General features: G+C 40.9%; 2 pseudogenes; one reads left to right on the top strand and one right to left on the bottom strand.

Annotated features, from left to right (window-relative positions):
• Window positions 1-310: 310 nt before the first annotated feature.
• LOC137260776 (mucin-22-like) lies at window positions 311-14,112 on the top strand (annotated as a pseudogene).
• Window positions 14,113-23,081: 8,969 nt separating this feature from the next.
• LOC137260775 (uncharacterized) lies at window positions 23,082-25,318 on the bottom strand (annotated as a pseudogene).
• Window positions 25,319-27,893: the final 2,575 nt, after the last annotated feature.

Raw genomic sequence — 27,893 nt, 5'->3', positions numbered from 1 at the left:
GTCATATATAATGTAATCCGTTCACTATACTGCAGATAATAGTTTTAAGTGGTGTATTTGTAATGTTTTGTCACAGTATAGTTGTTTAAATCAACGTGCTGAGCGTCAGTAAGCAGTTCTCGCTTGAACAGACACTTGTGTCAAAAGCTAGACTTAAAGATTGATTTGTGTCGACAAAGCGTCACCATGGCATCACTAACGCGCTATTTAGACAGATGATTCTGCACAGTTGGAATAAACATATCACGTGACAGGTTTCAGGTATTAAAAGACAGGTGACCCGCGCACCCCGTCGCCATTCCCAAGAGTCATGAAACTGGTGCTGGGTCTTATCGTGGTTGTTGGTAGGTCTCCATACGTTTTACTCTATTTCACTTACATTTTTTTAGTTTGATCCGTGTTCTTTCTTTTCCAAGGAAGAGTAGTATATTGTAACCTATCTATGATGATTTAGACATTAGCTTATATATCAAGTTGAACTATAGTGTGCTTGCAGTGAAAACGTACCAATGAATTTCACTTAAACTAAAGAGTAAAACAAATAAAGTTAAATTAAGTTTGCGAATCCTCATTATTTAACCTTGCCTACTGAACATTCAAGTCTGGGAATTTTATTCCACTAAGGGTAAAATGTTGTTTAACAAACCATCATAGATTCAAATCGTTATTATTGTTTTGTATTACAAGGGTGTAAGCGCAGTACAGGAAGCTGGAACAGTGAAACAAATGCACGTGCGGTACGTGATGAGCGTAAATTAGATTAACCCTACTTGTTCTAGTTATTTCATTTAATGTGCATACCTCTTGTCTTTCAAACAAATAAAGTGATTTGAAACTATGATCGTTTATTCATCAACTTTTATCCTAAGTTGAGTGACATTCTGAGAGTTAAATGTTCATCTGACACGATAATTTATGAAGAATAGTAATCTGAATTTCACTTCATTCGATTTACTTTAGTGTTTAAAGTGAAATTCATCGGTACCTATTTCCATTTTGTGGAGTCCAGCATGGAAAACAAGATATATCTTGTCAGATATTGTGCGCGTCTTGTGTAAAACAAGATCCAGATGTTGTAACGAGTGTCTTGTATGAAACAAGTGCGGTTCAGATGTTGTAACGGTCGTCTTATGTGAAATTATCAGAGCCCAGATGTTGTAATGAGTTTACATGATCCAGATGCTGTAATGAGCATCTTGTGTGAAACTATCAAGGTCCAGATGCTGTAATGAGCATCTTGTGTGAAACTTTCAGGGTCCAGATGTTGTAACGGGTGTCTTGAATGAAATAGGCATGTAAAATTATCAAGATCCAGATGTTGTAGTGAGGATCTTGTGTGAAACGGTATCAAGGTCCAGATGTTGTAACGGGTGTGTTGTGTAAACTGATTTTCCTCACGTTTTTATTTCCCCATAGGTAAAGTGTAAAGAATGGAATACATCACATGGCATAAGAATGAACACAGTCCCTACAGAATGGAATACATCACGTGGCATATCAATGTACACAATTCTTACAGTATGGAATACATAGTTGTCATAGCTTTTCAACGCAAATGTTCGACAGGCCCTGTTCATGTATTTTCAATATACCATGCTTTTCTTTGTCACCAGTGCTGTTCACATCCAGTGACGCCGACACGTGTACTGCGTGCGAGTCTACCTACACAACTGACGTTGCTGCAGGAGCCAACGACGCTGATAAATGCACGTAAGCAGATATCATCACTTCTCCAGTTCTCGTTTACGGTGTGAAATTCTAATGTTTCCAATTGATTGGTCGACAGTTTGATTGCTAATTTCTGCTAGAATAAACTAAACGACAAGTATGGAAAAGATTTTTATCCATGTATGTTATGTAAGTATGCTAACTGTGAAATAATTTGGAATGACACCAGTTTTGTTCTGCCATGCAAATAGTGAATGTACATATATTTCGATATGTAGAGGCCCTCGCAACATTTATATCCAGCTCCATTCGTAGGTTCGATAAGCAATCAATGATTACTGAAATCTGTCTGCTCTAAAGTACACATTATACCGAAGTCAGAACTCTTACTCCACCCTTTTCAGTGAGATCACAAATTTTTTATCGACTTGAAACAATCATCACTCAAAGAAGACAGCGATTTAAGTGAGAATCAATATTTAGCTATACAGAGAACAAACGAAGTGTTTAGAGTGGGTGAGTGAGTGAGTGAGTTAAACTTTATAGTCACGTCGGCAATATTTCAGCCATGTCGTGACTAAAACAAGTACATTCACCATACGTACATGTAAACTATAAAAACCTGTCGACGAAGGACAGTAATGCGAACTAGACTATCACAGTATTTGAGAAGTAAAACTAGCATCTATTTCTATAATTGAATTGCCAGTTCAGATGAGTATAAACATGGGCTATAAATTACCAGCAACTGAAGGTAGATCACCATACTAGGGACCATGGGGACTTACAGTACATCCGCCATCTGAATGGGCAAGTGTTTAGAGTTCCTATCTGTCACCAGGTAGGTAACAGGGATAGTCAGAGAATACATAACATACGTTTGAATCGTGCATATCGTCATACATAGTTTATCTTGCATTAGAACAGTAAATCAATTGAACTTCTGCAATTCAGATCAAGTCCATTGATCCAAGTAGTGAAACGTCAAAGTGAAATCAGTATATTGCTATATTGAGAATTTCAAATGCTGCTCGGGACGTTGAAAATAAATAGATATTATATGTGGGCACAAACTCTTTGGGAAGTAGGACCTGCTTCAGGGAAATGTATTGAGTGAATGTTTTGCACATATTTTCTGCAAACAACTTAATAACGTTATTTGCTTTTAGTTTGCCTGAATGGTTGCCGCTGCAGTATTCTATCTCTTTAATTTTTACTCCATGCGACCAACCAGGGATGTGATTCATCGTACCTCGGTAACCTTACACGTTGCTCTTTTGTGCATCATAAATTGGCATGGCCCAGATTGGCGTGGATGCCCTCACTCGCTCTAAACTAAATATACCTTATTCATATATTTTACGCAGAGTCTTGCAGGCCTATCTTTCCTGTCTGGAAACTGGAACAGGCGCCGGATGCCCACTGACAGCGGTTCAAGCGGGTCAAATAGGCACCGACTTCACTGGCTTGACGGGTTGCAGTATGTGTTTGACTGAATGTACATCTACAGCTATGATCACCAGGGAATAGCATTTTATCTCTATGTACTGATAAATGGGAATGATATGATAGTGTCTACTATGGTTCGAGGGTGGGGAGAGTTGGGGGTGGGGGAGTGTTCCGATGGTTTGTGTGATTGGATGGTTGGAATTATATGCAAAAATCGTTTTATCTGGGGGTTGTACTTGTTGGTGTTATTGGATGGTGGTGCCCAAGGTCGTTGAGGAGATCGGAGTCGAACTGGAAATTTACATGTCGCAGCAAATATCACCAATATCATGTAGCGTTCTTCTGATGGGCCAGGCATCTTGACACCTGCTGCACCAAGCGCCAGTTTGTGTTCATTAAACTCAGTTGTTGTATTTTGATGTGCACTTCTTCCATTGGGTACCAGGCGTGTTCATTGGTAGGAATGTTACTATGAACGTCTTGGAATGACCAAGTGTTGCAGATCATCTTTTTCAAATGGTGATGTCGCTGGATATTGTGTTGACTTGGGACTACTCGTATGTAAAGCGCCATTGGGCCAGTCACTGTGTTACTGGTCAATACCATTATCGACCCACACCAAAAAGATCACGCACACCACTATGGTCCGTGAACAGTAATGAGAAAAACTTCAGACAAAATTCTAATCGGTTATACAAGTCGTGAGCGAACTCGATTCGCATTGGCCTCACGTCGATTATCCCTGCCACCTATTCACCACCTGCCACCTATTCACCACCTGTCTCTTACATTCACTCCCTTATTAGAATTGACTAGGGTTCATCCCCTTTTGCGTCCAAAGCTGTGCCGATGGTCAGCAATTTGTTTCTGTATAGTTTGAAGGCCACAATCTTCTGATGACATATTGAGAAACATGCATTGATGCAGCGATGTTCTGAAATGTGGCCAAATGCCTATTGCATGCAAACATTCAGCATGTTATAAACGGCGAATGACAAAAACTCTCACTTTTTTAATAACTCGGTATATTCCTAAAGTGTCTTTGTGCGTCTGGATGCAACTAAACTGCCGTGTCGGAGTGGCAGTGGTGCATGTGACATACCAGCTCTTGCACCTGCTGTCTAACGACACCTACAGTATGGTTCAAAATTATTGAGAATAGCTAAAGCATTTCATATTATTAAACGAGAACAAATCAGATAAAATTGAATGTATTGTGAAAGTGAACTGACCTTTTCATGTTGTGTAGGTAACAATTTAATATTTTATCAAGTCTCCTTGAGCTTCACGGCACAGTCAAAGACGGGTAGGCATACTTCCTATCAGAGAGGTTAGTGTCTCGTGAGTTATGCTGTCCCAGTATCGGACCACTTCTCTCTTCATGTCTTCAATTTTTGTCAACCCCTTTTGATTCACACATTCCTTCATCATCCCCCAAATGTTCTCAATGGGATTTAAGTCAGGACTATATGCAGGAAATGGTAATGCAGTCACATTTTTCTCCTGAAACCACTGCTTGGCATGTTTTGCGGTGTGTTTAGGATCATTATCTTGCTGCAAAATCCAGTCATTTCCATAAAACACATGTGCACTTGGAAGGAGAAAATTATCTAATATGTTAGTGTAGCGTTGACTTGTCAGATTTCCCTCAAACACACACAGCGGGGTCGTTCCTAATAAGGATATCCCTCCCCATACATGAAACTTTGGGCTGTATTTAGGTCGTCGATACAACGGTGCTGACGCAGACTTTGTCCATATTTTCACATTATTGGGATATACCCATGTTGAGCTTTCATCAGTAAAAATCACATTTTCCCAGTCAAAGTTTTCATGTGCCAAACACCACTCAACACGCCTGTCTTTATGTTCTTGTTTCATGAGAGGAGAAGGAATTCCAGTCTTGTTCTCCCATCCAAGATCAATCAAATTTCTTCTAACTGTAGATTTTGATACAACTGTTGATCCCCTTTCTATCATTTCATACCTGATGTTGGAGATGCTTGCCCTTTGCTTTTTAGACGCTAAAATTCCCAGCCGGACGCGATCTGAGAAGTCCCATTTGCTGGGTCTCCCTGCTCCTTTCTGGTGCCCAAAATCCTTTCCCTCTTTAAAATTCTTCCTAATCCTATACACAGTAGAAAGAGGAGTTCCTGTTCTCTCTTCCAATGTATTTACATTATCAATTCCTTGATTACACAACTCAAAAATCAACCTTCTTTTATCTTCAGCAGACATTGTTGACAGTGCTGAGGAAAATGACGTCTGCTACAAATTCAGGGGAGGTAACTCTAATTGTACTATACTCAGTAGGCCAAGATGAGTTACCTCCCTTATACCATTACTTAGTTTTAAGTATCAGTGAATCAGTTGAGGTGTTAGGATAGCTCAAAGTAAGAAGAAAAATTCTCAATAATTATGAACCAGACTATATCTAAAGACTGTCAATATTGTATTCTTGATTTCTTCGCTAATTTCTTGCAATATAAATCTCTTGTATTAATTTCCAGACATAGATGTAAGTTCCTGTAGTTTACACCACATATATCATTTCCATTTACGTACTACTTGTGGTGTGCTTAGTTCACGATGAAGTAGTTGTGACACTTTCACAAGTTATGTAGCATGTCTTCAAATCTAAATGCACTCAGATATAAATACAACCCAGGGTGACCCGTGAAGGTCCCGGGGTAGAATAGGCCTTCAGCAACCCATGCTTGCCATAAAAGGTGACTATGCTTGTCGTAAGAAGCAACTAACGGGATCGGGTGGTCAGACTAGCTGACTTGGTTGACACATGTCATCGGTTCCCCATTGTGCAGATCGATGCTCATGTTGTTGATCACTGGATTGTCTGGTCCAGACTCGATTATTTACAGACCGTCGCCATATAGCTGGAATATTGCTAAGTGCGACGTAAAACTAAACTCACTCACTCACAACCCAGGGTACTGGGTTAATTTATGGAACATTTACATCTGCCCATCTTTCTATATTTACCCAAATTTAATAAATAATGAATGTTCGTGTATATTTTCCCAGCTCCGACCGACACGTGTACTTGTCAAAGAGTGTATTTCTCCACCGATCTAACTGCATGTCCGGGTGACTGCAAATAAGTAGACATAAGATATTTCCTACTTAAATACTGTCAACTATAATGATAACTGGACATCATTGAACACAGGTCATTTGAATAAAGTTATATACCCTTTGGTGGAGCACACAGTCATCATTATACAAGAAGCTGAATGACTTTAATCCAAGATTTTGTTCTGAATGCCAGAATACACAGCCACAAATGTGTAAGAATTTAGTGTGAACACGATATATTTCTTATAAATGTTTCAGCATGTCAAGCATATAAATTGTTTTTGTTATTATCAGCGCAGCAAAACTAAGGGCATCCTGCCTCAAAACTAAAGAAAACACTGGCTGTGACTCAACGACGGTGGTAGCCATGGCAACTAATACAGAAACAATCATCAACAGCATAGCCGGCTGCAGTAAGTGAATCACTGTGACCCATTGTTCCCAACATCTACAGCTAGGCCCTTGTTTGTAAGTTTCATCAATGCTGTAAACGTCTGTGTGTGGAAAGTGTTTGAATTACATATAAGCTGTTCATATTAACGACGCCCATGATCGGCGCCTAACTTATTACAATACCATGTGCATCAAACACTTATATTCTGAAGGCAACTGTTCTTTTTACAGCTGTAGTAAATACTACCTGTGGGTGCGAGCTCGAATATGCCAAAGCTGACATTAGTTCCAATGCCCTGAAGTGCTCGTAAGTGTTATTCGCCATCGAACCAAAGTCGTTACACATTACACGTCTTTAACGGCAAGGAAGACGTTCTAGTGTTGACCAAACTTGTATACAGGACATACTAATTACAAGATCACATCTCACTATGGTGTGCTTTGTAATCCCCTTTGGGGACTATAATACGCTATTTGAAACTTTTGTGCTCAGATTTTCATATGTTGCTACTGAATTCTGTATAATATAATTGTTTCAGCTTATGATATTCATAAGTTGAGCTGTTGGCCATATGAGGTCACCCTTATGGCTGCCGATAAGAATAACCGGTTTAAGCAAAACCTAGGTTTTAGATGATGCAAACTGGACTTAACTTGAATGATCGCTATGGTGGAATTTTTGCTTCCATGTAAATGTTCAAAAACATATGAACAGTAGTATGAGATAACGTATAGATTCACAGATATAACGTGCTGAAGTCATGCCGAGGTGCACGCATACACTGTACACTTGAAACGCATTTTGTATTTGAAGGAATATACCTTTCTGGCGTCTCCTATCAACCATCCATGATGTCCATGTGTAGTGAAGCGGATGTCGCTGTTACATTATTGTTTTATCATATCTCTGTAGTGAAGCGGACGTCATGTTTTATCATATCTCTGTAGTGAAGCGGACGTCACTGTTACATTATTGTTTTATCATATCTCTGTAGTGAAGCGGACGTCATGTTTTATCATATCTCTGTAGTGAAGCGGACGTCACTATTACATTATTGTTTTATCATATCTCTGTAGTGAAGCGGATGTCGCTGTTACATTATTGTTTTATCATATCTCTGTAGTGAAGCGGACGTCATGTTTTATCATATCTCTGTAGTGAAGCGGACGTCACTGTTACTTTATTGTTTTATCATATCTCTGTAGTGAAGCGGACGTCACTGTTACTTTATTGTTTTATCATATCTCTGTAGTGAAGCGGACGTCACTGTTACTTTATTGTTTTATCATATCTCTGTAGTGAAGCGGACGTCACTGTTACTTTATTGTTTTATCATATCTCTGTAGTGAAGCGGACGTCACTGTTACTTTATTGTTTTATCATATCTCTGTAGTGAAGCGGACGTCATGTTTTATCATATCTCTGTAGTGAAGCGGATGTCACTGTTACATTATTGTTTTATCATATCTCTGTAGTGAAGCGGACGTCACTGTTACTTTATTGTTTTATCATATCTCTGTAGTGAAGCGGACGTCACTGTTACTTTATTGTTTTATCATATCTCTGTAGTGAAGCGGACTTCGCTCTTACGTTATTATGCTATCATATCTGTGTGTTTACGCGGTTGTCGTTACGTTATTATATTTCATCACATCTATGTAGTGTAGCAGATTTTGCTGTTACGTTAATATCCTATCATATCTTTAGAGTGAAGCGGCCATCGCTGTTATGCTGTTATTCTATTATATCCGTGTAGTAAAGCAGATGTTGCTCTTACGTTATTACTCTATCATATTTGTGTAGTGAAGCGTCACTGTTATATTATTGTTTCATCATATTTGTTTAGTGAAGCAAAGAAGTACATCGGCTGTTTCAAAAAGATAAGACTGGAACTGGATGTGACGGAACTTCAACCGTGTCAACCTTGATCACTGCTGCTGAATCAACCATAACTGGTCTTACTACAGCTGTATGCAGTGAGTTGTCGCCTTTCACTATCATATCAGAATGAACGAATGAATGTTAGTTAAAGCCGCAGTATACTTCTCTACACAACTACAATATTGAATATGTAAACTCTGTGATGAACACGTAAATGTATCTGTGGATTTATATGGCTCCTATTTTAACTAAGCAACGTCTTTTTCTTACTTGAAGGCATAATACAGGTGACACAGCTTAAACAAAACCCACTCAACTAAGTATCCCTTGAAGCTGTTGATGTAGAAATGTGATCCTGTATCGTCCTTCACAGGTGCAATAGCAGGCACTACCTGTGGATGTGAAGCGACGTATGGCAAGGCTGATAAAAGCACTGATGCACTCATGTGCACGTACGTACCATTACACATCTTTTGGATTACATACCGCACTTGATGCTCGAATGGTTTGGCTGATATAACTCAGCAATATTCCAGGTATATGGCGGCGGTCTGTAAATAATTCCGGACCAGACACTCTAGTTATCAGCCGCATGAACATCGATCTGCGCAATGTGGATACGATGACATGTGTCAACCCTGTTAGCGAGCCTAACTACCCGTTCCGTTATTCGCCTCTTGCCACAAGCATTGGTTACTAACTGGGATCTTCATGGGTAGCTGGTCAGATGGCATGGCATTCGGCAGATGTGAGCGGACCGTCGAAGCCCTATTCACTTCACCATCATCTATTCGTATAACGATTCATGCAGGCATTCAGTCTGAGTTTTTAAACTTGTTTTGGTTTCAACATGATTAAACAACTTGTGTACTCTGTTATATTTATAAAAGCCAAAATTGAGTAAACGACTTGTATCGTGTGTGTCGCCGCACATACTGTAACGGTTTAAAACAGACTGTTATACCCACCTCTTGGTAACATTTCAAGCAGGATTTTAACACTGGAATAATTCTGAATCCTGCTGTCTCTATGGTCAGAAGTCTATAGTCCATACGTTACTCCACAAATTTTCTAGGGGCCGTGTCAGCCTCACATAATATGAGTATTTGGATGCAGTTCGTTTGTATGATTCCTACGTTCGATGGACAGAGTGTGGGAATACATTTATGATTGAAAAATTGAGAGTATTGTAATATTCAGAGACATCTACACTATTTTGTTGTTGGCATTCCACCATCACGTACAGAGACGTCATTGATACCACGTCACAGTCTTCACACTTTCTATGCCTGGCACTAAATTCATAATATTGGTGTCTGCTTCTGAACAAAACATTGAAAGGGTGGCAATATATGACAGCCTGAATAAATGATCATAAGTTATCTGTCGAAGTGAACATAAAATGCATCGTTTGAGAGTTTTGTGTACTTTGAAGGCATGATTTGTCATATATACAAGCAGGCGAAAATCCGTTTTCACCGATCTTATCTTAAGTTATCTCATTTAATCTACTTCAAATGTAAGGTTCCAACAATGCCACATCACTAGTCATGTCTATTTTTGTGTTGGCATTGTGTCAAGGCATGTCGAAAACCCTGGTCGGTTTTCGTTGTTGAACTACGATTCGATAGGTTTCGAATATATTTTATGGGTATCGAATTTACTTCTTGCTATGAAAACACACATTTCAACATGTCTTAAATTAATATTTTTGCCATTGTCTTGCTTTCCTTGTTTTAATGCATATTCAAAACGTTGAGAAGGACGAAAGATCACATTAGCGTGGTCATAGCTTGACCTATAAGCCGTAACTCATATTTTGATGACTTTCATTTATGCTGGACACGTGTATGATTTTACAATTCCCAATTCACAGAGAAACAAAGAAGTACGTGAGTTGCCTGAAGGACACGACAGGAACTGGTTGCGATGCGACAACGACTGTGGTGGCCCTTGCAACAGAAGCAGAGGCTACCATAAACGCGATCACGGGCACTCCTTGCAGTACGTGGAACACCTCACCCATAGTGTCGCCATGCCTGTCACAATGCCTTATTTCTTCGTTTTTGTTGTAAACCTTACCTTTTGTTAATGGATAGAGATTAAGGGAACTGTTTCATATTTTCGCTTAACGAAAACATATTGAATGGTACAGTCTACATATATCAGATTTCGCTCATTACGTACCGTTGAGTATAAAGGAAGTTACGCCAATGGGTTATTGATCACAAGGGCCATTTCTGTACCCCGAGTCAAAACCCATTCCTTTCATTGTTCCAGCTCTTGTCAACACGACGTGTTACTGTGATCTACAGTATGCCAAGTCAAACATCGGTGACAATGCCATGAAATGCACGTACGTGTGGATGGTGTCCGTATAGAAATAGCTATCTTCGTTATAATCGCATCACTTTAAACGTAATGTTGTGATTGTGTTGTGAAAGTTTAGTGAATTCGTAGATGTAAGCTGTACCATAATTGGCCTTTGAATCACCGAAGCTTAATGCAGATGGACAATCAGTCAGTCACAGAGTTCGAATAAGCTCTCACGGAAAGTTTTGGACAATTTCGACGAAGGACATAGAATTCCTTAGGTTTGCAAGATATATTCAAATTAAATGTTTTATTCGGAGTCGATGTATTTCTTGAGCGCTTGTTTATTACTATTATTGATATGCAAGTTCCTAAAACCCTAACTCACTTGATTATGGAATTGTGCAGCTGGTGTTTATTGTTAGTCCACACGTTTTCGTCATACATAATGCGTATATAGCAAATATAATAGGTTGCTATTGCAGGGCGCTGAAAAACTTTGTCAGTTGCCTGTTGGGTAAAACCGGAACCGGATGTGACGGATCTACTACTCTCCGCAGCCTGGCCTCCACAACAAGTTCAGCTATTACAACTCTTGGCGCGTGTCGTACGTATATGCCTGTATTCCGCAGTGGCCTATAGACTCAAACGTTCATCATTTCGGGGCACTTTTGCTGAGTTTTCACGACCTATATCGGCAACTTAAAAATACGCCACTTCAGGCTTAATCAATTCAATAACGCATTCTCCTCTTAAGGAGAATTTTAAGAAAAAACATGTTATCGCTTCTTTAAATCGCAGTGTTATGTTTCTCTAAACATAGCCAAGACAAGCAACTGTGACTGCGAGATCGCCTATGCCATGGCCGACATTAGTGACGGAACCAAGAAGTGCGCGTAAGTACACTACAGGCGTCACGAACAAATGCAAAACATGGACGCAGGAACACATGTCGAACGCAGAATTGCATTGAACGTCAGTTTGGTCAGTAACATGTCATACTGGAACTGCTTTCCACATGTCTTCCATAGTGGTCTTTTGACAGCTTTAATGCATCCATGATGAAAAAAAACTGTTGGCACTCTGTAGCTCGACTATCCCTCAAAGGCATGAAATGTGAAAATAAAAGCTGGCGCTGCTAAAATATCACCGGACATGATGGGAGGTTTGACTGTTGCACACCTATATATACTAGACAATATAAGTTAGGGATACTGATATTTTTATGACTGTTATTATATCAGGGTGTCAGCGAAAACAAATTGTTCTAGGACCCGATCCACAAAGCGTTCGTAACGTTACAAACTCTCTTAAGGCCGTACTCTACCATAGGCTTACGAATGGCATAGAGCTAAGAAGGTTTTGTGCTTAGGGTTCCTGAACCTTTGAACATTTAGTTATATGCTTACCTGTCACCATGTCAACCTTATAACACATGCATTTTCACTATCCAGTGAGGTCAATACTCTGACAGCATGCATTGACGAGTCTTTTGACAATGGCTGTGGCACGATGGCAACACGGGCAAGTATTGGCACTATAGCACAAGAAGCGTTCACAGACATCGGTTCGACGACATGTCGTAAGTATAATAGACATAGCTGGAAAGTGTTAATTTAAGAGCGCCTTGGAATTCTTAAAAATTGAAAATGATATTTGTGATACGAGTGGATAAAACAGATCTAAATATCTTATTCCTTTTAGACTGCTTCCAGCAATAATGTATTGAACAAAGAACTGCTATTGTTAACGTAAGGAAACCGACTAATGTCACATCATCCCCTAATCGCATGCATCATCTTCTCTCATCAGCTGTCACCAATGCCTGTCAGTGTCAGATCAACTTCAACAAAGCCGATGTCAGTACCAACGACACCAAGTGCACGTAAGTTATAAACATTGAACAATATTGGCATATCTACTTTCCTGCCAAGTCATGGGATTTTTCAGTTGGTAGAATGATGTGAGCAGAGTGAAGATTACCCTCCTGTATGCTTACGGGTTGTCTCTCAACGCCTATCCACCATAAACTTGCAAAAGAGGTGTCAAATATTGCATGATCATAACTCTGTTTAGAGGAGCTTGGTGCGGGTTTGTAAACTCTGTAATAATGGTAATGTCAAGAATGAATTTCATTTCCTTCTTGTATGCACCGCTTACAGTGATCTTAGAAAACCGTTTCATAAACCATACAATTCATAAGTTTAACCCTCTGTTGTCCAGTATCAGTGTTGCAATTATGACACGTGTTGCAATGTTTGTACAACATGCAAGCCAAGATCGTAGCTCTATGCACCAGTGATATATGTACCATGGACCAATACCAATGTTAGAGTTATGAAACGTGCTGCATTGATTGTACTATCTGCGAGAAAATACTGAGACTCTGTTGATCAATGATATATGTCTACTACTGTTAAAAAATGACACCTATTGGACCGAACGCAAGTTGCAATTGTGTGGGCAATGCTGTATGCTTACATATTTTCACTATGGAATGTGTTAACCAAACTGTGGACAGTGACCAGTGTACCATGGGCCGATGGCCTACATGTACATTTTTGCAAATAATAAATACAAACTCCAGAAGTGCTGTCACCTCTAAAGAGCTACTACCAGTTCGGCAATAGTCTGGAGATAGGGAAGCAAACCACATCGTCCACGACAGAGAACTTTGCAAAATCATATCTGTAAGAGTGATGTTTTTGCGGGATATAGACATTTCTGGTTTATCACGGTCATTGTAGATTTCCTTCTTGTTACAAATGTTTGCGATTGTGTGTCTTTTATTTGCCCCGACACATAACCGTCTCTGTTTCCTGGGTGTATAGCGCATCCAGAGCCCTCTCCACCTGTGTAGACGCAATCACGCTAACCAACCAGACTACTTGTGATGGGACAACCCTGAAGGACGTGTTGAAGACCAACTTCTCTGCCCCTGCCGTCACATCTTTCTGTTCCACAGGTGAGTTTGGGGTTAGGGAAGTGTCACTATCTCTCATTACCGTGGTTGAATGTCGATCATGTAATCTGTTGATGCATTTTCATAACAACGTTGACTATTTGTCCAATCGATTGAAGGTAATTATGATAATTTGGTACAAATAAGCCCTCCATACATATTTCAGTGAAACGGAGTATGTTCAATTGTAAATGTATTTCACCACAAAATAGTGGACTTTGGTGTGGTTTATCAATTGGATAATGTTGAGTGATTGGGAACGTATTTCCTTGTAGGTGTCAGAGTAGAGATGCCCCTGGTGTCTTCGCTGCTAGTACTGCTGTTGCTGCCCCTGGTTGCTGCCTTATTCTAATGTCGTACAACAGCTGCTAGTGCTGCTGTTGCTGCCCCTGGCTGCTGCCTTCTTCTAATGTCTTACAGCTGTTAGTTATCAGCCTTTACAGCTTGAACAAAACTAAAGGTAGGATGCTTTATAATTATGCAGACTATATCTGCTGTCCCTGTCCCTGCTGTCCCTTTCCATATTCAAGAAATTGATACATCCGAGCACTGTGGCTGCAATGTGCTGTGATCCGAAGTGCCAAACTAATGAAGAGTGTAGTGCCTCTATAATATGCAACACATACCACCATCCGTCCATTGGTATTGTTAATACTTAAAGCCTCCTTGCCCATACCATAACATGGGAGTATAGAAACCTTCATCAATCTGTTCTTGTTAGCTTGATGTGATATTCTCGTATTTACCTATTAAATACTAGTAGGTTGAAGAGCTCAAATACGTTTTTTTAGAAGTGGTTTTCCTTGGTACTGATTACTGTTTAGTTCATGTTAATGAAAGCGGGACCAGCAGCGTTCCGTCTAGAGGTCACATGAACCAATCAGAAATCGTGGTTATTGCAAATGCACTGAGTCAAATAGAATTAATATACATGTTAAACGGTTGCTAATGTTTGGGCTTTTCAACTCTCATGGTGAAAGTTTGATGAAACATTGAGCCTACCCATATCGCGTTTCGTGGCAGGGCTAGCTCTGTTGAAATAAATGAACATCATGACGAAATTATTTGTGTTGTTTTTGTCTGTTTTTAGTCTGTTCCGTGAGTTCAGGTACCTGTCACAAAGAATGGGTTATATTATACTTATACAACTGTCGGGTATGCATGGCGTTCTACGTTACTGACCGCCGCGAACTAACTGGAATAATAAACAACAAACCAACCAAACAATCCTGCGGTACCCTTACAGTACACTGTGCATGACATTAATTACACATGGTGTTACACAACGGGTAAAGTTTATGGTATCCTGTCGTCGCTGGCTCAGAAGGAGCTAAAGAACAGCTACTATTTATTAATATAATAATTTCATTATCCTGAAGGACAATGGGGTAACCTATAGGTTGAAATGTTCGCCAGTCTCGCCGTAGAACCCGGTGCGATTCCAAGGGTACAATGTGTGGAGCCCATTCTTGTGCCCCTGCTTTGACATTGCTGGAATAATGCTAAAGGCGGCGTAAAAGTATACTTATTATCTCATCATTCTGGGTTCGAATCTACCGTCATCGAATTCGGAGATAATGCCTCAGAAACACGCATATGTCAAGTAGTATAATTCGACAAGCAGTCGGTTGGTCTCCTGTTGTAACCACCTGGCAAGTAAATGTTAGTTGGAGAAGAAGCGTGAAACCAAAGCGTTCTTTAAACTGCTGAAAACATCTGCTACATTTCTTAATTTCGAATTCATTTTATTATTAATTTGAACGTTTCATCCATAAACATCTCAAGAAAGAATAGTTGGCAGAAAGGAAACGATGAAAAATTTCCTTTCAAAGCAAACACCCAGAAAGCATTAAATGTATTAACAGAGATTACACAACATTATGGATGATCAACAACGCGACATTACGGTATAGGTTATTATACCGTTATAGGAACCTATACCGAAACGTCGCAATTGTTAAAATAAAGAAGTTGACCATCCATAATGTTATGTCCTCTCTATAACAATAACAGCGAATGCTGTGACTATGTGTCCCAGTCCACCCAGCTGTCAAATGGGTACCTCGTTAGGATGAGAGAGCCACAATAAACTCGGTGCGCCTAGTGGCAGCAAGAGTTGTATACTCCCCAGGGAGTTGAGATTGAAATACGATGTGCTGTTGAGATTGACATCCGGTGATCGAGGGAAAATACCTAGCGCCTAGAGAAATTGCCTTGCAGTTTGATTTGTGCGCTATACAAGAACATTTGATGGATCGGTCAAGTTACAAGGGGGAGGAGTTATTGAGCATCTTGTGGAAGATCAGGCTTACACCTATCTTGGAATGCAAGTTCGAGACAAGCTCCAGAATGCCCTTATTCAAGATAAACTTCGGGCCGAGTATAAATCTCGTTTAAAGAAAATCTGGAGTTCAGAGCGAAATGCTCGAAACAAAGTCAAAGCCACCAATACTTTTGCTGTGCCAGTCCTCTCCTACTCCTTTGGAGTAGTTGATTGGACAAAACAAGACATCCAGAGTCTTGACCGCCTGACCAGAAGGATCATGTCTGATAACAGAGCACACCACCCTCGTTCCTCTCTTAATCGTTTATATATGCCAATCAATTCGGGAGGTCGGGGTTTGATTAATGTGGAAGCTCTTCATGACAGAAATGTATTGTGTACTTTTGCACATATTTATTTGTCAGATGATCCTCTGGTGATGCACGTCAAGATTCATGATGAAAGCAAGGAATTCCACAGCTACTTTAAGCGTGCCAAGGTTGTTGGACACAATTTGAAATTTGAAGTTGATTTTGTTGATGGCGATGTACTGCTGGACGGTACAGTGATGGGAGTAAACCAGGTGAAGTCTTTCACCAAGTCTGCCCAGAGTCGGTCCTTTGTGGAGAAGCTGTCTGAGAAGCCATTGCATCGTGTGTATATGCAGTGTGTGGAACAGAACAGCAATCCAACCGACTCCTTCGCCTGGATGAAGTCGGCTGGTCTCAAATGTGAAACTGAGGGCTTCCTTTTTGCTGCTCAGGACCAGTCACTTCCCACTCGCAATCGCCAGAATGTGATTCTTAAAGAAAATATCAATATGAAATGTCGTCTTTGCAATCAATTTACAGAGACTGTCCAACGCCTTGTTAGTGGATGCCCTTCCTTGGCACAAACAGCATATCTTAAAAGACATGATGGCATGGCTCGCTGCTTTTATTATCGTCTCCGCCATGCCTGTGGCTTTGACTCCGAGGTCCATCCATGGTACGACCCTGAGCATGTCCAGGGCGTCCTGGAAAATGACAGCTACAAACTTCTCTGGAATAGGCCAATATACAGCCTGAGACGAATTCCAGCCAACAAACCTGATCTTGTCCTTTTTGATAAAACCAATGAAATTATTTATATCATTGATTTTTCTGTCCCTTTTGACAGCAATGTGATTCGCAAGATTCAGGAAAAGCATGATAAATATGCGGACCTCGCCTTTGAAATGTCTCGCTTGCATCCCAAGTACACTGTCGTCAGGCTCCCCATTGTTCTCGGTTCCCTTGGTTTGGTACCTCCTGATCTCTTGGCGCAGATGAGGAGAGTGCCCGGGTTCTCCACCGGGAGCACAGCCCTTCTGACAATCTGGGTAATGCAGAAGGCTGCAGTGTTGGGGAGCCTCCATATTCTCCGAAAAGTTCTTGGTGGGTTCGACTAGGCAGTGTTTCCTGGGAGAAGTCCCATTCGCTGTCTGGGCTGCGTGTAGAGGGGGCGAGGGCCCTGAGCTGATGATGAGCTTGACCAGCCTGACTGTGCCAGGATCACCCGAACCCTCTCTGCTGCATTTCAATTTTTAATCTGTAAAACATAATAACAGCGAATGCTACTCAATCAAATAATGTACTAACAGTGAAAATATAAATTGTTCTCCGTAAACGTAAATCAGTACTCTCTTTCAGTGAATTGTAGATTCGTTGTGACATGACTTCATGATCGCCACCATTCGTCTTTGAGGAGTGCCGTGGCGGAGTACCATTTTGTAATACTAACAAGCCAGTCAGTACACAACCAGCTTCTTTCTAAGAAGCAATGGCTAATTCATTTGGACGCGCCACTTCTGAACATATTTTTTAATAAGTCACACCTACACCCAAACGCAAAATGTATTTTCATAAGATGTCTCCTGTAGTAGCAAAACGTAACATTTAAACTGGTATGTCCACGGAATGCATACTGTGTTTTCAATTTATAGTTATAGTGCTGATTTAAGGAATGATTGTAACCAAAAGATCAGCATGAGATGTCTATTGTTACACTAACCGCAAAGAAGCCCCCACTGACCGGACAAGTGGGACGACCTCGCCCCGTTGTAACCTGTCCATGTATCTCCATCCTATCATGACTAAACACGATATGTCAGCAAATATATAGTACGAGTCGAGCCGGTCTGTCGGAAAAATGGTTGTATCCTGAAACCGCGCCAAACCATGTTATAACGTGGAACACGTTTTGTAGGTGTCTATCGTGGTCTCTATACAAAATGATTTGTGAGAGATTAGACGCACTAATCCATAAATATTAGCTTCGGCGATGATGTGGCTGTCAATCGGCGGACCAAATCAAAATTAAGTATTTTCCATATTCATGATGACGAACTTTCGCTCATTCAGGCATGCAGACTGCACCCAGAAGAGAATGGAGGTGTTAAAATGCTGTGAAAACAGAGAAAACCGGGATGAATGGACAGGGATCAGATATCAATACAAATACATTTCAATATGAGAGCTATGGCGAAAGTGCTACATCGAAGAGTGTTCAATAGTAGGTGGCTATTTAGTTTCTTAAGATACCAAATAAACTCTCTTCCACATTAACCTACAGCCATAACATTATCGTTGCAGGTTTGTAACTTTCAAATCACGTTTGCGAAAATAATGTGAACAGTTTCAATAAGACTTACATTCGTTTTATATAAATACTCTTAACGAGCCTACAGTTGGGATTTTACGACTGCCTCTCCCCTTTTAAGCATGAACACACACAAAAGATTAAGTCCTTTTTTATGGAAAGATATTGTGTTATTGATCAGTATAAATCTTTTCCTTGAAAAAAAATGACCAGCTACTTAAATCAGATGTCATCGTGTCATAGGACTAATATTTCTTTGATCCCCCGAGTTTGCATATTTCTTCTGCTTCAGACGCAAGAGCACATTCCACTAGGAGGGCTGGACGAAGGTAGTTGTGTGTGATGGTTCAATGATCCGTGCCTTCTTCAGAAGACTCACACAAGTCAAGCTAGCTTTGAATTTAGCAACATTTTCATTTGTTATGCATGTAATAGGCAAGGGCATGTTCGAACGAAGGTGGAATCTTTTTGGAAAAATCAAGTTCCTCAAAACGAAACAGATCCTCGATATCTGCAGGGCATACGTTCCGATGAATCTCCACTATACCCTGGATGCATCTACGGCTCGGCCCAAAAATTTTATTACCTCCGTTTGCTGGCTCCGAATTCTGACTGTAGCCAATCAGCTATGCTGCCGGTAGAACTGCACTTGCCAGTGTAAAAAAAGATAGCGGTCGCAGTGGGACTCAGATTTGGGAGAAATCATACAGACACATTGATAGGTCCGAATTTAAGAAAACAATATGCAAAAACTCCTTCTGCCTCTTCCAGAGAACCTGTGCATGATTTGTGTTGCGAAGTTTAATCGGTTAGATAATTTAAAAAGCTAAAGTGAGTTGTGATTGGTTCGCTCAATTTCCCAGCGTACAAACCTGATTGGATAAAATGCCAGCCAAGGGAGGTAATAAATTTATCGGGCTTAGCTGCAGATGCATCCAGGGTATAGTGGAGACTTATCAGAACGTATGCCCTGGAGATATCGAGGATGAACGAAATAGGGAAGCTATGGGATTTCAATGAATGCTTGATTACTACCCTATGTTTTGTAAAATGGTCTCACTTGTCAGAGCCCCTTTCACTAGTTTGCTTGCACACGCTGCTGTAGAAAATTGTCATTCACAAATGCTTTTGTTCTCCAGGTATCACATATTAAACATTCTTTCGAACTGGTCATAGATGCTCGTGACACTGGTGCTTTTGCATTATTCAGGATTTGATCACCCACTTTGTATTTATTTCAAGGGAATTTCAAATTGGAACTTGAGATTTTATGAATGCTTATTCTTCAAAGCATAGACATTAATCAACGAATTCAATGTATTTGCAGCATCAAGGTTTACCAGTGTGTTAAATAATTTTGGCTGTATACATGTGGCAGACTGCTAATTCGGGGAAATAATCGCACAGCGATCTACCTGCCGCCATGCTGGGATGCTGCTAACACACGTTACCTTAGGTACAATGAAACGCTCCTGCTACTCCAGACCCGGCACTCGGCCCGGCTGATGTATCGAGCCTCAGGCATTGGTAGGCAGCTCGTTATCATTACTTCAGAAGGTATGTTTTCAGTAACTAGCGCCACACAGTATTCTAGAGCCAGAGCTGCAGAAGGTAAGCAACAAGCAATACCACGGGAGATGCATAAGAACCATTTTGTCAGACATTATCCGGTTACATCAGTATGTTGGGTGTATAACGACATCATGTCTGATAACAATACAGTGGTTCTGGTAACCATAACGACAGAACACGTCTAATAACAGTTCAGTGAGAGTCTGATGGCAACCTCTAGGACAGGATGTCCTTCGCAGTCTGAAACGGGAGCGGTAACTTAGTGGATCAGTTGGTGAACTTTAATTTTGTAAGTAAATATAACAACTAAAAGCAACAAAGGATGGACTCTGGTGGAGTAGTGGCGTATATACACACAGCGTTACACAAATTCATAGTGCTAGTGAGGACTTTGTTTATATAACTCCATCGAATAGCAGTAGGAGAAACGTGTATAGAGGTTGAGATGCTTTTGAATGTTTGTTTCAACATTCTGGTAAACATAAAACAATTGGTGACATTACAACTATGGGCGATCTCAATTCCAGTACAGAAAAAATAGCAAATGTGAAAAAGTTCAGAAATTGTTTGACGATACATTTTCAAAGGATGTTCTACGAAGCCTTGAGCATATTTTGGATGATATAAATATTGACAACAATAATACTGACAACTGTGTTGCGTCAACCAATGATGTGTGCCGGAAGTGATCATGTGATCAAGCTGGGTGCTTGTGCTCCATGTGGCAAGCGTTGGTTCGACGACGAGTGCCGTGAACTGAGGTCAAACTTCGAAGAGGCAGTGGTTAGTAAGTTTACACTATCTGGTAGTGACATTGATAGAGTTAATGTTGTCGGATGTCGATATCGAAGATGTTGCAAAATAAAGGTTAAATATTACAACAGGAAAGCAGCAAATGAAACAGCACGATTAAGCAAAACGGATATTAAGCCGTTCTGGAAAAAAAAATAAAGGACCACAACAAGAATTCAAGTTGTATTGGCAATTACAATGTCGAGGATCATTTTAGAAATTTGTTCAAGTCTGAAATAGTCCCTGACATAGACAACGATGTTGCAAGAGAGATTGATTTGGGTAACATACAGAGATGGGTCGGGGAATTAGATGAAGATGTTGGTTTAAAGGAGGTTTCTAATGCGATCGAAACATCGAAGGTGTCCAGGTCTGCTGGTTATGATGGTATTCTTAACCAAGTTTTTGATTTACAGTAACTTTCTTTAACGCACAGTTCTTCATAAGTTATTCAATGCTAGTTTTAGATTAGAGTATTTCCCGTCAGGCTGGACTGAGGGAGTTATTATTCTTGTTCTTAAGAAGGGAATTAGGTCAATACCAGACAATTATAGAGGTTTAACTTCTATTTTGAATTCAAGAATTACTTTTGGTGTGAAAAGTATAGTTTGATAATTGAGGAACAGCCTGGTTTAGGCAAAATTATAGCACTGTTGATTAACGTTTGTTTTACATGGGTTGATCAGTATTGCAAAAAATTAAGACGAAAGTTAATTATTTTGTGCCTTCGTTGATTATCGAAAAGCGACTGTTTATGTAAATCGGCATGCACTCTGGTACAAGTTACATAAATTTGGAGTTAGTTTGAATTTTTTTTAATTTAGTCCAAGGAAAGTGTACTTGTGTAACAATTGGTGTTAGACGGGAAAATTTTTTGATGCTGGGCTGCATCACGTGAGTTGAACTGAGATGAGATGCCAGTAAAATTACTATTTCCCTGCGTTGATGCCCACACCACGTGACTGCACTCGCGCGCGCGGGGAATCAAGCAAAATGGCAAGGCCAATTATAGCATTAAGGAGCGATTTAGAGAGTGGAAGAACTCTTGCATGCCCTACCAGTTCAAATGTACTTTATCTCTTGCGCTGATGTGGGCGTCAGTGATATGGGAGTGGTGGGCCACTTTCCCTCACAGCTCCCTCACAACATTGACAACGCGCCTGTTAAGATTACGCCGCTTAATATCGATGGCGCGTGGGTTTTGTGCCCCCCTCCATGTCAACCTGAGCAGCATACATGACCATACAATTGTAGCCTTTGGGCACCTAAGGCGCAAGTACAGCAAATCGAGGTAATACTGTCGAAGAGGGGTTTTGCTGGCATATAACTTAGATCATTAGAGCCTAAATGTGTAACTACTTTTGGCTGGGCCTCCTGAGCTATGACCTTGTCGATGCAATGTCGGAACTGGGCCCAACGCATTCCTCCTTTAAACAGCCACTTGCCGCTGATGGCAAATCTCTGTCCCGCCTCCGTGTGCTATAGCGGCCGGGCCAGGTAACTGGATCCAATGAACCAGGCTGCATCTGAAACTCGTGGCGATAGGTATAGGATGGCGCCCATGCATTATGACATGGCAACTGTACAGATCATAGAAAGGAAGGTATGCGGATGTATGTCTGGTAAGCGTCCGAAGTCCAACGGCCCAGTTCCTGCGTCCGTTGCTTACTGAACCCCCGCAATGCTGATGTAGTGGCAGCTCCTATGCGAAATGAATGCGATGAGTATAAACTGGGGTTGATGGGCTCCGGTATTGATGCCTGTGCCTTTTTGAGCACCGCCTGAAACTGAAATTAAGTTAGTGGTGAGACATAAAAATAAGTCAAAAAATACCCTGTGCCAGTTGGGCTTAGGCGGCAGAAACGCTGCACTGCTGCTACAGGACACAGGTGGGAGCCCGGCAGCGCCTGGATCGTAATGTATGTTCCCTGACCATCCTGCTCTGTTTTGGAGCTCTGAAAATGTACCTGTAAGGCTGACGAGTGAACTGCGATAATTATGGCTGAAAAAAGGCAAGCTCTCGCCGACTATGAAAAAAACGAAGAAAGTCAACAAATATGCGACAGCAAACAGAGCTACCTCGAACGACTGGCTGCAAACCAGAGGCAAGGCACGGAGGATCTCGAAAGAGAATCTAAAACGTTAGCGTGGGTGTCAATATATTTTGCTTTGAACAGTATGTTGTGCCTGAGACATAAAAGCACCAAACACCTAAGGAGTGACATGACCCGTGGAGGCTTAGCTGTCTGGCGATTTATTATGTGGACTACAGCCTGATTATCACAAAAGAACATTATCCGACTGTTTGACAGGGCAGCGCCCCACAACTTGACTGCGAGAACAATGGGGAAAAGTTCCAGCATGGATACATCCTTCAGCCATCCCTTTTCATGCCACTCTGCTGGTCAGCGACCATTGGTCCAATTGCCCTGAAAGTACGCACCGATGCTGGCTGCATCAGTGAAGATTTGTGCCTCCTGGGAGGCCATCCAACGGGGTTGCAAGAATAAAGTGGTGCCATTATGATTAGCCAGAAATTAGAGGCTTACTGTTACCCTGTGCAATTCTGATTCTATGGTGTGGATGAGAGCGCCCTTTTTGAGCATCAATTAAGCGCCTAATGAATGGTCGTCCCATGGGTATAGCCTTACAAACGAAGCTGAGTTTTCCAACCATTGATTGCAAATTGCACAAGGTCACGTTTTTCTTGCGTTCTGTCAACATGTGATTGAGCTGTTGTATCAAATGTTCTACCTTATCGCCCTTAATGGTATCAATGGTTAAACCCAAATATGTTAAGCATGTTGTTGGGTGAACTGTTTTGTCGGGGGCCACTGGAATGCCCAAGTGATTGAATAACTACAGCGATGCTGTAAGCAGATGTTTATAATTTTGGCAGCCAGGATGAAATCATCAAGGTAGTGACTAATATTTTCGCTGTTGGTACATATATACTTCCTAGTAGCCAATTTGAGAAAGGTACTACATTTTTCAAAGAGAGCACAAGAAATTGCACAGCCGAAAGGAAGACATTTATCAATGTAGTAATTGTGTTGAAAATACATGGCAAGGAGAAGGAACTGACTAGCTAGGTGGTACTGGTAGGAGACTAAAGGTTGATGTTATGTCGTATTTTGCCATGTGTGAGTTTCTACCTAAGGACTGCACCATGGCGACTGCCTGGTCGAAGCTGTTATACTGTACTGTGCAGAATTCTTGTGGGATCAAATCATTGACTGACTAGCCTGGTGGATAAGACAAGTGATAAATGAGGCGATTGTGTTTTCTTGGGTACCAGGCCAAGTGGTGAAACTATTAGATACGGCAGAGGGGGTGCCAAGAACGGACCAGCGATACGCCCTGCTTCAATTTCCTTAATCAGCTTATGCAAGACAATATGTGGGCTCACCGGGTTCAATGCCCAATGCTGTCACTAGACTGGCACTTGTGCACATAGTTGCAGTCTGCAACTTTGCTTATTATAATCCCAACATACGGGCGCAGCGGTATTGCCACGCTGGCTATGGAGCCTGTTGGCGGATTGCTGGGATCATCGCTGGTTGGGGAGCATTAACTCCAGCCACAGCTGACAGTCGATAGTGCCCCAAGCCCGTGTCAGGTTGCGCTCCATACGCTGTCTGAATGTCATACTGTGCCCAACAATCCCCGCCAAGACGTGCTGTTGCCCCTCGCACTGTCTCCATGTATGCAAGCAAAATTAATGTTGCATCATGTTGGGATCCTGGTGTTTTTCGATATAAAGACTGATGAAAGTGTGAAAAGCGGACGTCCACTGGCCTATGGTCAGAGGGTTGCTGCTTATGCCGGAAGACCACCTGTCCAGAGCTGTCCATTTCCATGGAAAAAATAACGGACTCCTGCGAGACATCGTTTTGAAGTTGCAACAGTTGGTGCGGGTCTACAAATACCCCTTACGTATTTTTTCCCGAATAGACGCGCGGACATGGGAACCAAGGTGCTGGGTTGCTAGTAGTTTGGACAGTTCGTTGTACATTGTATATTATAATGAGTGCGCGCATGTGATTGTGAGGTATATGGCGCGCATGGGGCGGGGTGGAACCTCGAGAAGTAAAGCACCCGGTTGAACGAGAATGCTATTAGCGGCATTAGCAAGTGACCCAACTGTCTCTGCGACTTCGTGACTGGTCCCCGGAACTGGCTCTGTGCTGACCGTTGCTGGCACCATGGGATTGTTGTGGCCAAGCTGCTCCCGCGACGAGCTCAAACGAGCGGATTTCACTCCTCCAGGTACAAGCCGATGATTTAAAGCCGATCTGCGTTTAGGAGGCATTTCTGAATGACTTGAACTCTCGGGCAACGGTGACAAACAGTGGAACGTACTCGAAACGCACTATTTTCCATCGGTTGACTGAGTATGTGAGGCTTTGCCATTTAATGCCAGCGGATATTACGTGGCTGTAAGTTTAGCTGCACGAGAGGCAAGCTGCTGACGTAAGCAGAAGTGACTTCAAGCGCGGGAATTAGTTGGTGGATGAAATGTAAACATTGGAGGGGTGAGAAAACAGAGCGAAATGGCAACGCAGTCCATAACACCATATAGCTAAATGTTACTAAATGTCAGTAATTAACTCATAGTCTGTTTCGGACTGACAAAGCACACACTATGACGTCATCTCGATATTTTTATTTCAGCAATTCAACTTACATTAATATACAAAACGAATGACATCAGCTGTCCGTCTAAGAGGGGTATGACCAAACTAAAGTCTATAACATAAACACAAAAACTCTCCTCCGAAATAAATAAACACACGAACCAAAACATCTAAAAACACAACACAAGCTTACATGCATGAACAGTGACCAAATTGCTGACACATTTACCCAGACCTATCTGTTGACTCGTGTAAAATACTACCGGTTTTGACATCTACTCATCAGAACCCTCACGACAAGAGTCATTCAGACTCCCAGATAGCCAGTCAATTTTAACTACACGCCATAAGCAAAACGGTATGATTCATATGGACCCTGCCCATGTTGGTGTGCAGCCGACCAAGCAGCCAAAGCGGCACTTAAACTCCAAGAAGTGAACATACCATTATCTTAAAACCAAAAAGCCCAGCAAAACAATCTTCCTGAAGTGACAAAGTACATACCAAAATTTGAATTCAAACTATAGAATCTGCTCAAAAAAGCACACACATACAGACTAAAAACTACAATAAATCCAAAAAAACTATTGACATGGCTCTTACCAGAAGACAAACAAATGATACATAACGGAATTCCAATCTACATAAATTAAAAAACAAAACAAAAATAAATAAAAAGCACCATCAAACGGACAAACGAACCTAGAAGCAGAAAGAGAAACGCCCCACCACGCCCTACCACAATGCACACACTAACAACTACACAGAATAGTGCTCCAGAGATCAATGGACGCTACCACACACGGTCACCTAACATAACAAACACTCCTTAGCCCAGTCACCCAAACCGTAGGCATATTTCTTATTACAACCGGCCTTTTACGCCGTTCATAATCCCACATAATCAACTAGTGCTACCTTTAAAATCAATGCAACACAAAACATTAAAACAAACAAAGCAAGTAATAACTAAACCACCCACTTCACAACTTCTTACAAATTCCCCAATTCAAATATAATACAAACTTCATTATGCAACACTAACGTCACCTTCAGGTTGTCATATGTTTCAGTCAAATCACCCTTCTTTCGATCAAACACTACATGAACTGGTTGGCCCGTGTTCCAAATACCCAATATGTTGGAAAGCAAACGTAAAATCTCAAAATCATCATCGGTTATAGTCACTTTAGCTTGATAAAGGTCACATATACTCTAATAATTAACCGATAACACGCTGATTGATTAATTAGTTTTATGGGGATTTAAATGGGGGGATTTGTCAAAAGGTAGTGTTTATGTATGTACATTTACTAATATATACTGAATACACTCTGTCTTGTCTGTGTCTATATAAAACAACGCCCTTCTTTCAAAGGATTAACCGCCAATACATTGATTGATTGCTCATTATTGCCTAACTAAATAACTTAACTTAAAAAAGAATGACGCACATTATGCAATTAGTTGCCAGGTATGCTATCTCGGGTAACCAATGAAACTATACAGCAATGTGAAAAACCTGAAACGATACATCACGTTTTCGTATATTAGACTGTTAAAAAGACACATCACTTGGGAAATCTGCAGATGAATGGTATGGATATTGATGGATACATTCCTCGAACAAGGTAATAGTCTGACACGGCTCCTATGACTTTAATTTTAATATTTGTATTTTTGCATTTTTTTAATAAGTGTCGTAGCTTTCAACACAACCTTTGTTTTCGTCGTTAAGTGTAATGATTCATATAGGAAAACTATGAAATATTACATTCCTTTTATACATTCGCAGATCGCTTCTTTTTAGTATGTTTCAAAATGCATACAAGTATGATTATAAAGTAATTGGGATTATGAGACCAAGTATAAAGACGTTTATTGACAAGTGTCTACATACTGGTGAGTGAACGTTACAAACCAAGTAAATTTAGCAAGTGAAGAAATTTATTGCGCAGTATTTTCACTTCGACCCCGACCTCGCTTAGGTTATGTTACAGGTTGTGTCATGGAAACTCCTTTTGGTAATGATTCAAATACATATTTATGTAGTTTTGATTTTCTAACTTGATGAGAACAAACCATACATAATCTCGTTAATTCAAATGCTCATGCTGATGCTTCTATGACGTCACTGTAGGGCTCTGGCGACAGAGTTATGTAACCTGTCTGCGGTTTCGTTTGCGGGCGAGAGAGAAGCAGACGGCTTTTTTAGCAACCTTTAAGCGCTTGGTATTAATTAACCACAAG

This window comes from Haliotis asinina, chromosome 14, assembly GCF_037392515.1.
Source record: "Haliotis asinina isolate JCU_RB_2024 chromosome 14, JCU_Hal_asi_v2, whole genome shotgun sequence".
Lineage (NCBI taxonomy): Eukaryota > Metazoa > Mollusca > Gastropoda > Lepetellida > Haliotidae > Haliotis > Haliotis asinina.
The sequence above is the reverse complement of the archived record's forward strand: the minus strand, read 5'-3'. Positions and strand labels throughout refer to the sequence as shown.